At 33.0% G+C, this 12,249-nt stretch overlaps 1 pseudogene; it reads left to right on the forward strand.

Moving 5' to 3' along the window:
- Positions 1-5,077: 5,077 nt before the first annotated feature.
- LOC134268637 (pleckstrin homology domain-containing family A member 8-like) lies at positions 5,078-11,993 on the forward strand (annotated as a pseudogene).
- Positions 11,994-12,249: the final 256 nt, after the last annotated feature.

Here is a 12,249-nt window from a genome sequence, read left to right on the forward strand (position 1 = left end):
CGATCTCGTTATACCGGATACAGCATCAAAAGGTAAGATGTATGGCAAGAAATAATTTTCTGATTGTTTCATTTTATTTCCTTTGTCTGGATGTCAAAAAATTAAAACGATTTTATTCCATTTTCCCTTTAGTCCATAGGGAAAGGAAAAAGGAGAATGAAGAAGATGGTCTTCGGGAACTTGCAGCGTGGGCGAATTAATAAAACACTGATGTTGTCTGTTGTCAGAAGAGGAAGATCCGTAAATGGCAAATTACAGCATCAATTGTATACTAGAATAGGACTGAGTGCTAATGACATTCTATTGTTTAAAAAATGACTGTTTTTAAAGGTTTTTTTTTACATTGGAAATGACAAAGTTTTGCAAAGCACTGCATGGTATCCTATGTTTACTACAACGTTGTACAATACACTGACAATTTTTATAATCAATTTTGTTGAAATATCAAGCATCCTATACATACTTGTAATTTTATCAGCTCATTTATGATATTTTTATCGTTCACTATAATTAATGCCTGGAATTTGGATGAAATATATGGATCATATATGCCCAGAGATAATGTCGAACAGTATTCAAACTCAAAGGTCAATTCACACAATATAAATTAGAAGCAGAACAAACAGGGAACTCTAAAACATCAGAAGTGGGATCAGGTTCCATGGAGGAGTGAGTATCTCCTGCCGTGCTCCTTTTCACGATCGGAAAATAAACACTGGAAAATCCATTGGCATTCAGGGTGTAAATAATGACCTAACAATTAACTTGTGTATATGCATATTGTATTTCATGTACGATTATAACAATGATGTACAAATGTTGTGAATGTATACTTTCTATTTTCCCCAAGAGGACCCTTTATTTGTCAATAAACTAATTGAATTGGATATAATGAATAATCGTAGGAATGAAAAAGGATTATTGATAATTAAAATACCGCAAATGACATTAATTAATTAATATAATTTTTGGATTTTTCATACGCAATCCATTTAAAATATTCTAGTACTATAATAGAAGATTTCTTATTGAAAAATATCAGTAGATCCGTTGTGTATATATTCAAGGAGGGGGTGGTCCTGTCCACAAGCACCTGTCAACTCCTTACATCTTACTGAACTGTGACGCAACATGCAATATACACGTAATAGAAGTGGTTTTGACATTACCTTTTCCCCGCAAGCACTTTTTAGATCGGTACAAGTTTTTTTTTCTAAAGTTATGCGTTAATGATTATGACGGTAGTTTTTTTTTTTAATAAGAGCTTAAATTTTCTTATTTTATTAGATTTTAGAAAGTATTAATGGAAGGGGATTGGTAGTAAATTGTTCAAAGATTAAATTTTCTTTTGAAAGTGCGTGAAAAATGTGATTGTGGGGAGCACTAGCGACAGTTTTCACTGGTACACCGGGAATGGGGTTTATGAAATAATCGAAATATCTAAATGTTACAAAATCATAATACGGCGGCACTGCCACGGGCCATGCAGGGAACCATACCCCCCCCCCCTTCCCGCCCACCACCACCACCACTACTTTGCGTCCAAAATATACACAAGATTTTTTTTTTAAATGCGCATTTTTGTGATTGTGGGCCCCTACCCCAATTAGTAGCCCCTCCCATTTTCAAGATTCCTGGATCCGACAGTGATAAGACCGCGGAACATTAACTGGCGTCATTTCTATCTGCTACAATCAAAACATTCAGCGTTAGACAATGCATTGGGCGGATACAATTCGATGCGGACGTGGGGAAAACATAGGATTGAAATTGCAGATCGAAATTCATTTTCAATCCACCTGAGCTGTTTTCAAAGCAAAGAGTGAATGTATGATCTAAAAAATCAACCAATTTTATCGATAACTCCCAAATACATACTGAGTATTGTTTGAAGTTTACATAATATGAGTTTTAGCTTATAATTTTACGAACGCGAAAGATCATAGAAGACAAAGATTATTTTTCAGGATCGATATATTTGATTTTAGAAGGGGGGATTGTCGAGTCAGGTCATGGCTTAACATGACAATATATTTTATTTCTAGGATTGTAAGAGTGCATGAGTTTTATACTTATTCTCACTGAAAACTGTTGGACAACTTTATTTAATCAAAGTACTGAAAGTACTGGGAAGCGCTAAGCATATTGTTTTGAAATTCATCATAATTATTTTGAATTTAAATTTCCTGTTGTATTAAATTTTAAGAAATATGTTGACTGTGCAAGAGCGCTAGGCGAGCACAGTTGTTTGATACGTACATAAGGCCAAGCTGTGTTTGTAGTTGCCGACCTATAATTTTCTGAGGGGTAGGTAGGTAGGCATTCTTGTTTTAAAAAAATAAGTTTTGGGATATTTGTTAGACAATAAGTAAACAGAGTATTTCATAGACCTACTAAAGAAGAATACTCTTCACTCTTGTATAAATCAAAGATTGATAAAAACAAAAACTAAAATGAAACAGTTTTATTATCCTGAAAATTAAAAAAAAAAATAATATAACAAAATGGTAAAAAAAAAAAAAGTTTGGGTTTTGTGCATTTTCAGTGGGTCGGTAGGCAACTGCAAACAAATAATTTTTTATTTCAGGTCTAATCAAATATGTGAGTCCTGGAAACTTCTTGTTGGGATATGAAATTCAACATTGTCTTATGTCTTTTTATTTTAAGCATTTTACACTTTCTTCATCTGTCAAAAGATCAATCAATGCAATTTCACATACATGAAATTGCAAGAAAATATTTCTCTGTGTAATTTTTTTTCTTTCTCCATCGCCTAGTAGGAATCTATGAGGTAATATTTGCGTATAAATTGCAATTTATTGGTGGGGAGAATGTACATTATGTAATCCACTTTTCCTATCAAATTAAGACTCTAAATGTAGCTATACGTTTGCTGGAAAATGTATATTTTGAAATAATTTTAAAAACCTGAAATTCCTCTATTTTACAGTGTAGGTGCAACGCTGACAGCTAAAATCTTCTGGTGATTATTTTTATAACAAATTCATTCGGCGTTTACGAGTGTTTCAATTTGAAGATTGGCATCATGTTTGTAACAATGTCATGGTAAAAAATTCTACGTAAATGAAATGAGCATCCGTAGAATTAACGCCCTTTTTGTCAGATGTAATATGTAAATATACAGCTGAGTATAAAGATATTAATCTTTCGATGCTATCATTAAAATTTAATCTCTGATTTTCAAATACATGATATATAGCGTATTTGTAGTAACATTGTGTTGATAACACAGTATGTGTGATTGATTTGTAAATATTACTTCTTTTTTTTTTTTTTTTTTTACAATATATAGTTCTTCTTTGGATTAAAAATATGTCATTAAACCCCCAAAAGTATTTTTTGACTATTGTTGAAATAATTTATTTGTACGGACGCTTGATGCTTTACACCATTCTCTACTTGTTTGTGTATGATTTTAACTCCATGCAAAACATGTTGAGAGGAAAAAAACTTATCTCTGCTAGTTGAAAAGGGATACTGAAAATAATTGCTAATAAATTTTCTGCTAAATAATGATAAATAATTAAAGAGTTTAAGAAAAAAAATACAAAATAATCTCATGTATTAATAAATCTTCACGAAGGTATACAACATTGTTTTATTCTGTTTTTATTTAGTCTTCATTAAGAATCAGCAACAGAGGAGGCACATCTTTACATGAACTATTTCTTCTTAGTATTACACTGTTTGCTTAATATTTCATCAGCCCTATAACTGTCCATTGTTAATAACAATAATTAAGGTTTTAGCATTTTTCGCAATATCCTGCCCACTACATACACAATTTTAAAGCACAATATTCCGAGAAATAAGTTTTACTATTTGAATGCATTCTTTGAAAACACAGCTACCACATGCCCTACATGTATGTACAGCCATAAACTGCCTTTCCTTTCGAATTATTAACATAATAATTATATTTTTTACCCATATGATACAAATAAAGAGTACGTACAACACAAGTATAGAATTAAAAAAGACAGTCCATGAATGCATTCCAGTCTGTTACTAATTGATACTGAGATGCGAAAATCAACTTCACTGATAGCTCTCAGCATGGTGCAGAGTGTTAATAGGAAGGCTTGTTTTAGTTATACTGCCTTAAATAAGGGTCTAGAAGAAATAATAATAGTCTATATGGATATGTTATGTAGCATGCACCAGATTATGTAAGTAGTATATTATAAATCAATTTTTGAAATTTATTATTACGGACTAAATCCTTTCCAGTTTGAGATTTAAAAACTTATTAAATCCCATCTGAGTTTTCAATTAAGTACTTATTCAATCACTATATAACATGTACATGATAAATAATATGCGGTGTTTAAGTATTTGCGCTATAGGTTAGCTACATGGTACAAAAGTAATGTGTGCTACACGATTTAAATGAACTACAATGTAAATTAAAGAGAAGAGCATGATAAGCTAAACTGCTCTTATCTACTAGCTGTGGAATACCTTACTAATTGCCTCCTATTATTAGAATTGCACGTAACGCAGCATTACACTAAAATAGCAGACAGTCGGGGATTTCCAGTTGCATATATCTAGAAAAACAAAAGGAGTTATCTTACTTGCTGAGTGGCGCTGGATCGCGAACGGAAGTAGATTTACGCTGACAGAAAGCGCTTTGCGCTGCGCTTAGCGCTTAAAAATCGTTCAGCCCCCCCCCAACACAAACATATACATACATTTTCCATTCAGAAATGAAATATTTGTCCCTTAAATATTAATTTATTTGAAACACTGGACAAAAAATTCAAACTGTACCAAAATTCAAATTATTTGTCTTCTTGGTCAATCAGTAATAATATGCCTTCTAGCGTAGAGCTGAGGTGGTTTCAATCCGATGTTTTCCCCACGTCCGCGTCGAATTGTACCCGCCTATTTCATTGTCTATCACTGAATGTTTTGATTGTAACAGATAGAAGTGACGTAAGCTGTATATTTCCAATTTTGCCAGTTAATGTTCCGCGGTCTTGCAAAATGATCAAAAGTCGAATCACCTCACGACACAGTTAACTGTAACTATAAACCGGAAGTTTATGCCACGCGAAAGGGTGAAGGCCAACGCCAGTTCCACCTGTTGTAAATAGTGTGCAGACTGACGTACAGACAGTATACATGTGATGAAATATTAAATACAGAAATACAAAGAACTTGACGATGGTATAAAATGGTATTCGAGGAAACCATGTTGTGTTCCTTTTCATAGCCGTGACGTGGTGTGTGTGGACTTCCCCAGTATGGAAGGAGTGCTGCTGAAATGGACCAATTACTTGACAGGTAAAGTTAACAATCAAACAAATCGAAGAGTCCAATAACAAAAAAAGATTTTGTTGTAGATAATTGATGAATAACTTTTTTAACAAGATTTCAAAAACACCACTCAGATTTGTGACGACTGTTGGAGGTACTTGAGGAGAGGACCCTTCAATACCACCATTACATTTACCCTGGACCTTTTAGTCTCTTTGTTTAATTAGTTATTTTCAGGAACATATTTGTGATGTAATCTGTTCCATTAACATGATTAATTTGAAAATTTAACATAAAAAATCATTTTATAGAAATTCAAATTTCTATCTAGTGCCTTATTCTCTTTAGAGAAGGGGACAGGCTATCGACTATATCCGGATGTATGCGATAGCCTGTCCACTTTTCTAAAGAGAATACCCAGTGCCTGTGTGTCAGCCATCTATTATTAAAGACGAGTCGTAAATGTTTATTTTTTTGTTTAAGGTTGGCAGCCTCGCTGGTTTGTTCTGGACAATGGAATTCTTTCTTACTATAAATCAGAGGAGGAAGTCAACCTTGGATGTAAGGGATCCATCAGAATGGCTGTCTGCGATATCAATGGTAGGTACATGTACATGTATACTCTAAAAATCATGATATCTGTATAGTTTAACTGCGTAACAATTTAATTACAAATAACTGAAGTGAAGTAAATTCACAGTTCCAATAAACTGTTATATAAACCAAATTTTACTCACATAAATTGATATAATTTAATTATTTAAAAAGATGTTTAAACATTGTAAACATTATTAACACTTTCTGTTTCTTTCCTAGTCCATTCAACAGACAAATGTCGGTTAGATTTGATTATTCCTGGAGAGTCCCACTTTTATCTTCGGGCGTCAAATCCACAAGAGAGACAGAGGTGGCTTGTGTCGTTAGGAACCGCCAAAGCTTCCCTCACCAATGGAAGAATAAAAGACAGTGCAGGTTAAAAAACAGACTTAATGTGAAAGAAAATTGTTTATGCTAGAAATATATTTTGCAGTCCTTTGCAATAAAATTTCAGTAAAAACAAAAGAATGTTTAAAATCAGTAATTACAGTTAACACTTTTACAATATTACCTGAAATTATATTTTATAACAGATGAGTTAAGCATCTGCCTTTATAGCCATTGAGAACTTGCGATAGAAAATGCATTTCAAGAATATTCATAATTCGATCTGCATACACATTTGAAAGGTTTTCCACATTTTGTTTTTTTTTTTACAGGAGAGGTTTCCCCAGACATAATAAAGACTAAAAAGTCAGAACTTCGACTGTACTGTGATCTATTGATGCAGCAGGTTCATTCAGTGAAGTCAGTAGCCCAGGGGGCAGCACAATGGACATAGAAGTAAGATGGTCCAGAGATTGGGAAGATACATAGTAAATAAAGATAAGGTTAGGGGGAAGAGGATACAATTATCAAAAAAGTGTTAATTCTGATTGTGGCAGTAAATTGAATATTGCTAAAGGTAGGCATTTAAGAAAAGGGACTGTAGGTACACAAACGGTAGTATTAGAGTATCTCGATCATAATGCTAAAGATGGATATCACTTCTAATTAATTCAAAACCTGTTTCTTTTTCAGAAGTTGAATGAAGCTACATCACTGTTAGGTGCCACTTGTGATACATTTATATCTACTTTGGAGGACTGTATGAAGATTGCTAATGCCAGTATTGCGTACGATTCTCCACACCAACACATCAGTGACTCACCGTTCCCCTTAATAACATTAAAAACACCACAGAAAAAGGTACTTACACATGTTTGGATTTTTTCTTTCACTCAGTGTGTATATTGCATGTATGATTGTCTCTTGCCGTTATATATATATGTTGAAATATCAAAAAGTACACTAGACAGGGCCTTAATGAGTAATAAAACACGCATTCTCAATTTATAGTCTCAATTCCCTTTAAAAAATGAACCGCGTTTTAAGTAATATAATATTTCAAATAAATTTTATTTTCTGCCACTCATATGAACCATTGTTGGTTGTTGATTAAAATGCAACAATTGTTTGTTGTAGTTTGAATGACTGTCTTAGGAGAAAATCACATTTTATCGCAGAAATCGATATTTACGTTACTGTCGCCGATCATCGTGTAGTTTTTATTTTAAACCAAAAAGGAGTTTTAAATCATTTACATATCTTTTTCTTAGTAAGATTGTCCTACATTTGAGTTATATTTTCTGAATATCACACCCTTCACACATATGCGTTTCACAATTTTTTTAAAGTTTTAATATATTTATCAAATTTTGATGTCACCGCAGAATTATTACTTTTCTATTTGGAAATTCAAAAGGACTGGAAGGATTGATAAACTGACTCAATAGGACTAAGTTGTAACTTTTTAACATCATGAACACCTCTTCTATTGCATGGAATGGAAAAAAGGACACTCTTTATCTGTATTTATGAACAATAGCCCCCCTTTTCTTATAAGTCCAATGGTTAAAAAATTCAACGATATTTACGTGTTAGTATTTATTCACAAATTAAGTAAGAGAACTACACTGTTCCCTATGGGTCAAATTGCCTTACACTCAAGCACTAGAATATGCCTTTAATTAACAGTGGAATAATTGAACAATGGCATTAAAAGTTACGATAAATCTCAGAAAGATATTTACGTTACCGATATTTACGTTACCCATATTTACGTTACCATGTTTTAAAGTAAATAAGTATTAATTTCCAAAGCTGTTTGAACAGATTTGCGAGTGAATCTTTAAGATGTAAATACTAAGAACATGAAGAAATATACACTGTTTCTTAAAATGTCATTTTTTCTGTAACAAGAGTGCAGAAATGCAAATTGAAGTGCACATGCAAAGGTGAACATTTTTCACTCAATATCTTGTGCATCCGTGTGATTTGAAAATTGAACTGACATAATATTATTCACAAGTAGAATTGTGGTTTAATGATTGAATCTTTCCATTTTGAGCAGTTGGTTAATATTGCATAGTTTCAAGTGTAATGCACGTTATCATTCGGAACGTAAATCTGAAACAAAACTTTCTTCAAGTCTGTATTTTGCTGTTTGTTTGAAATGATAGTGTATCGTCAACTTAAAAAAATGGTTATATACACCTGAATTGTATACCAAGCTTAACATTTTGAAGGAAAAAAAATCATTTTTGTAGGAAATATAATTCCAGAAAATAGACGCTGCGTTGCATGCAGTGTGGGGGGGGGGGGGGGTTCTACATCGGGTAAAAAAAGAGGGTGTTGGGTGTCAAGAAACTGGTTGAAATTGAATCCATTTCCATTTTTGTTGCTTTGCAAGAAATACAAATATTAACATGTATAAAATTGTGCACCTAATTTTCCCATTGGAATTGCTTAGACATAAAACGTATGCATCTATGCTTTAATGGTACTGAAAATTCAATTTACGTTATATGAACAAAGAATGTATATTGCTCTATAGAGCACATGTGATATGCAACTTAATTATTGACAAACCTTTTAAGGGTGGTGGGCGATCTTTGTTTAATTTGTGAGATTTGACGATAAAGTTTTCACAAACAATTAAACATTTCAGACATGTAGCAACAGGGGGGGGGGGGCCAGCCCCCCCCCCCCACTTTTTTCTCCAACCTTACTTCAACTATAGGAAATGTTCAGTGAAAGGCTTATTGTCCCCCTCCCCCACTAATAGTTATGTACGGAAAATGTAGTATAATAATTGGTACTGAAAGTAGTTGGCATTGAAAAAAGTTCGCCTCCCCTCCCCCTCTAGGATTTTCGACTTTGTGCAAGTTTTCTCACCCCCTTTTTTTTTGCCTTGTCAACTTTTCAGGTAAGTAAAAAAATTCTCTGCTACGTGGCTGCCTTTGAAATAATCAACAGATTAAATGGTGGAAGGCGGGGGGTTATGAATTACATGAGTCCTCTATAGATAAATCATAACTTGAATTTTCAATTCAACCCTTTGTAAAGAGCGTATATATAGATAAGAAAATTCATAAAATTCAATAATTTGAAATAATATAATCATTTTTTCCCCGAATATACTTTTATTTTTGTATGATATCTATGTGCGATATTTACGTGATATTTAACAAACACTTCGTAATCAGGTAATGGCGAAATATTTAACCTTTTTATATTCTAAATAATGTGCGTTTCTCTGAGCAGATTAATAAAGAATCAATTAATGTAGCATTTTAGGGAATATTGTCATAATTAAGCTTATCATCGATTGTGATAAAACTTGCTAAAATAAAAAGAAAATAATTTCATTTAAATGAAAATTACATCCGTTTTATTTTTACTAATAATTGAATCAAAGATTCTACATCCCTTTTACAAATGTGCTTAAACGGTTTCATAAATGTTTATAGTTAACAAAATTGATGTGTATTATATTGATTTTGTATTTTAAAAAAAAATTCTTTCATTTCCAAATATGGCTTTTCAACATCACGTAAATATCTTGGTTAAAAATTTGCCCTCCAACCACTTTTATTTCGAAGGAGGCCAACAAAACAAAGCATGAAGTATGTAAATCAAATTGCGATTTTTAATAACTATACACTTTCATGTTTCAAATGACGTATAAAAGTGTTAATTTCAGTTCACTAAATTTTTTGACTTTTCCCAAGATCGAATTGGTACTATAAATTGAGAATGCGTGAAAAGAAAGTTCTCAGTACCTTTATGTTTAAAAAGAACACCCAAATGTTATTTCATGCTGGTGTATAATAGATTTATCATACTTGTGTTCAGGAGTCTAGATCCTATTCTGTGTCAGACAAGTATCCCCCTGCAGTTTCCTCCAGGAGACGGACGGTTTCAGACAGTTCCCCCGACAAACTCAGCCCTCGGTCAAGGTCAACCAGGTCACCCCAGTCACAAACGGAGAAATCTGACGACGTACATCCCCTACATACAGAGACTCACACCCACACAGAACAAATATCACCAGCCACAGAACAAAACTTACAAACAGAAAATCTAGAGAATGGTGACGAAGAGTTCAAAGATGCCATTGATGAAAGAATTCCAAACTTTTTCTCTGTAATGAAATCCAGGTGTGTAATAAATTTATGTCCTAACTATGGAACTTTTAATTTTGGGAGGTTTCAACTTTCATCTAAATATGTCAGAAATTTAACTTACATAGAAATGTTGGGGAATACTTTCAGTTTTATGGATATACAGTTAGAAGCAGACGGTGGAATTCCTATTGAGCATTTCCTGTCAGCCTGTAGATGCATAGTTCCTATATTTGGTAAGAATGTCAAAATTTTCTGTGTATTTGTAGTTAAAAAAATATCTACATACTGTATTAAACTTTCTTTGTTTTTTAAAACCTATGCAGAAGTACAATGTAATAAAATCAATGATTATATTAACTGTTACTTATGTACTTATAAGCTTTCACAAATGATTAGCATCTTCATTGTTTTAATTTATTTTGTAGACAAATTAAACAGCACTGCCTTTGCCCCAGTGAAAATGGACTTTCAGGGAAATATAAGAGTAAGGATAATTTTATCACAGAATAGTTTTCTTTGTTTCCGAAACACTTCATTTTTAATTTTTGAATTAATAATTTCCTTTTGAAAGGTATTTTAGAGTCATGAATGAAACTGTTTAGAAATTTTTTTCCAGAAAATACAGCAAAAATATTCTACAAACCCTCTCTTCATTCACCACACTGCAGAAGATGGTAATGGCTGAGGTGGACTGTAAACAACACAGATTGTCCAGCTCGGCCACCGTCGCTCTTCTGTGGATGAAAAGGTAAGTGATTTATATCTTCTGTTTCTCATAACTGACATTTGATCCACTAATGCCAGAGTGATTCTTGCATGTCCAGTTCATCCCAAGGAATGATCAGCAATGGAAATTAATTGTCAGCATCATGAAATGTCTTATGTCTGGAGACATTAAGACTAAGTTTAATATTTATAAGTAGAATTATCAATTTACAGAGGATTAGAGTTCATCAAGGAATTTCTACAAGAAATCGTGAACAATCAACAGGACCTATCGCTGGCTGCAGGAAACGCCTACAGTAAATCACTAAGGCCGTACCATGGATGGGTTGTCAGGGGTGTTTTTGCTGTAAATATACTTTCTTTTACTAAGGCTGCCATTTGTATGTATTCAAAAAGATATATTTTTAATTTTTATTCACAATATAGCACTCTTCTTTAAAAATTTCAAGGACTAACAACTTTGATTAGTTATAAACACATTTTTTTAAAGCTGTTAAGTTTATGAAAATACATTATAAAACTTCATGGTGTGAAATTTGCTTTGGTGCAAGTGTGAATTCATTATATTTGTGTTCAATTAACCTAGTTTAAAAATTTATTAAAAGCAGGAGTTAAACTTTACATGAATGTCCAAATATTTGACAGGTTGCAGTGAAAGCCCTGCCTAGTCGTGAAGTGTTCATCTCTTTACTAGCTGTGCCCGGAGAAGAAAATGAAGGGACAGACTTTATACATTCCTTGATAGCAGACATGGAGAATAACATCACTGCCATCGGAGAAATCCTGCGCATTTTAAATGATTTCTATAAGGTGCATACCCTGGACAATGATGAACCTGTATAAACCCGGACTGCTGTTTCCTTTGACAATGAGGAACCAGTTAAGCCCCGGGCTGCTATTTCTTTTGACACTGAGGAACCAGTTTAGCCCGGGCTGCTGTTTTCTTGACTGTGAGGAACCGGTTTAGGCCTAGCTGCTGTTATCCTGGACAGTGTTGAACCAGTGTTAGTCCAGACTACTCCTTTGTTTCTACTTATTTATCAACATTCTTCTTATTTCAAGCATACATGTATGACATGTAAATAAATTATGTAAACTAATAAAAGAAAGTTAACTTAATATTTCAATCAAAATTTCTCTTTATAGTTTAAAGAATATATTATTCAGGGCACAAAAAAGAATTCAGTTAAATATT

The sequence above is a fragment of the Saccostrea cucullata genome, unplaced genomic scaffold, assembly GCF_032062105.1.
Source record: "Saccostrea cucullata isolate Sc308-1 unplaced genomic scaffold, CSIRO_AGI_Scuc_v1 ctg9402, whole genome shotgun sequence".
NCBI classification, from domain to species: domain Eukaryota; kingdom Metazoa; phylum Mollusca; class Bivalvia; order Ostreida; family Ostreidae; genus Saccostrea; species Saccostrea cuccullata.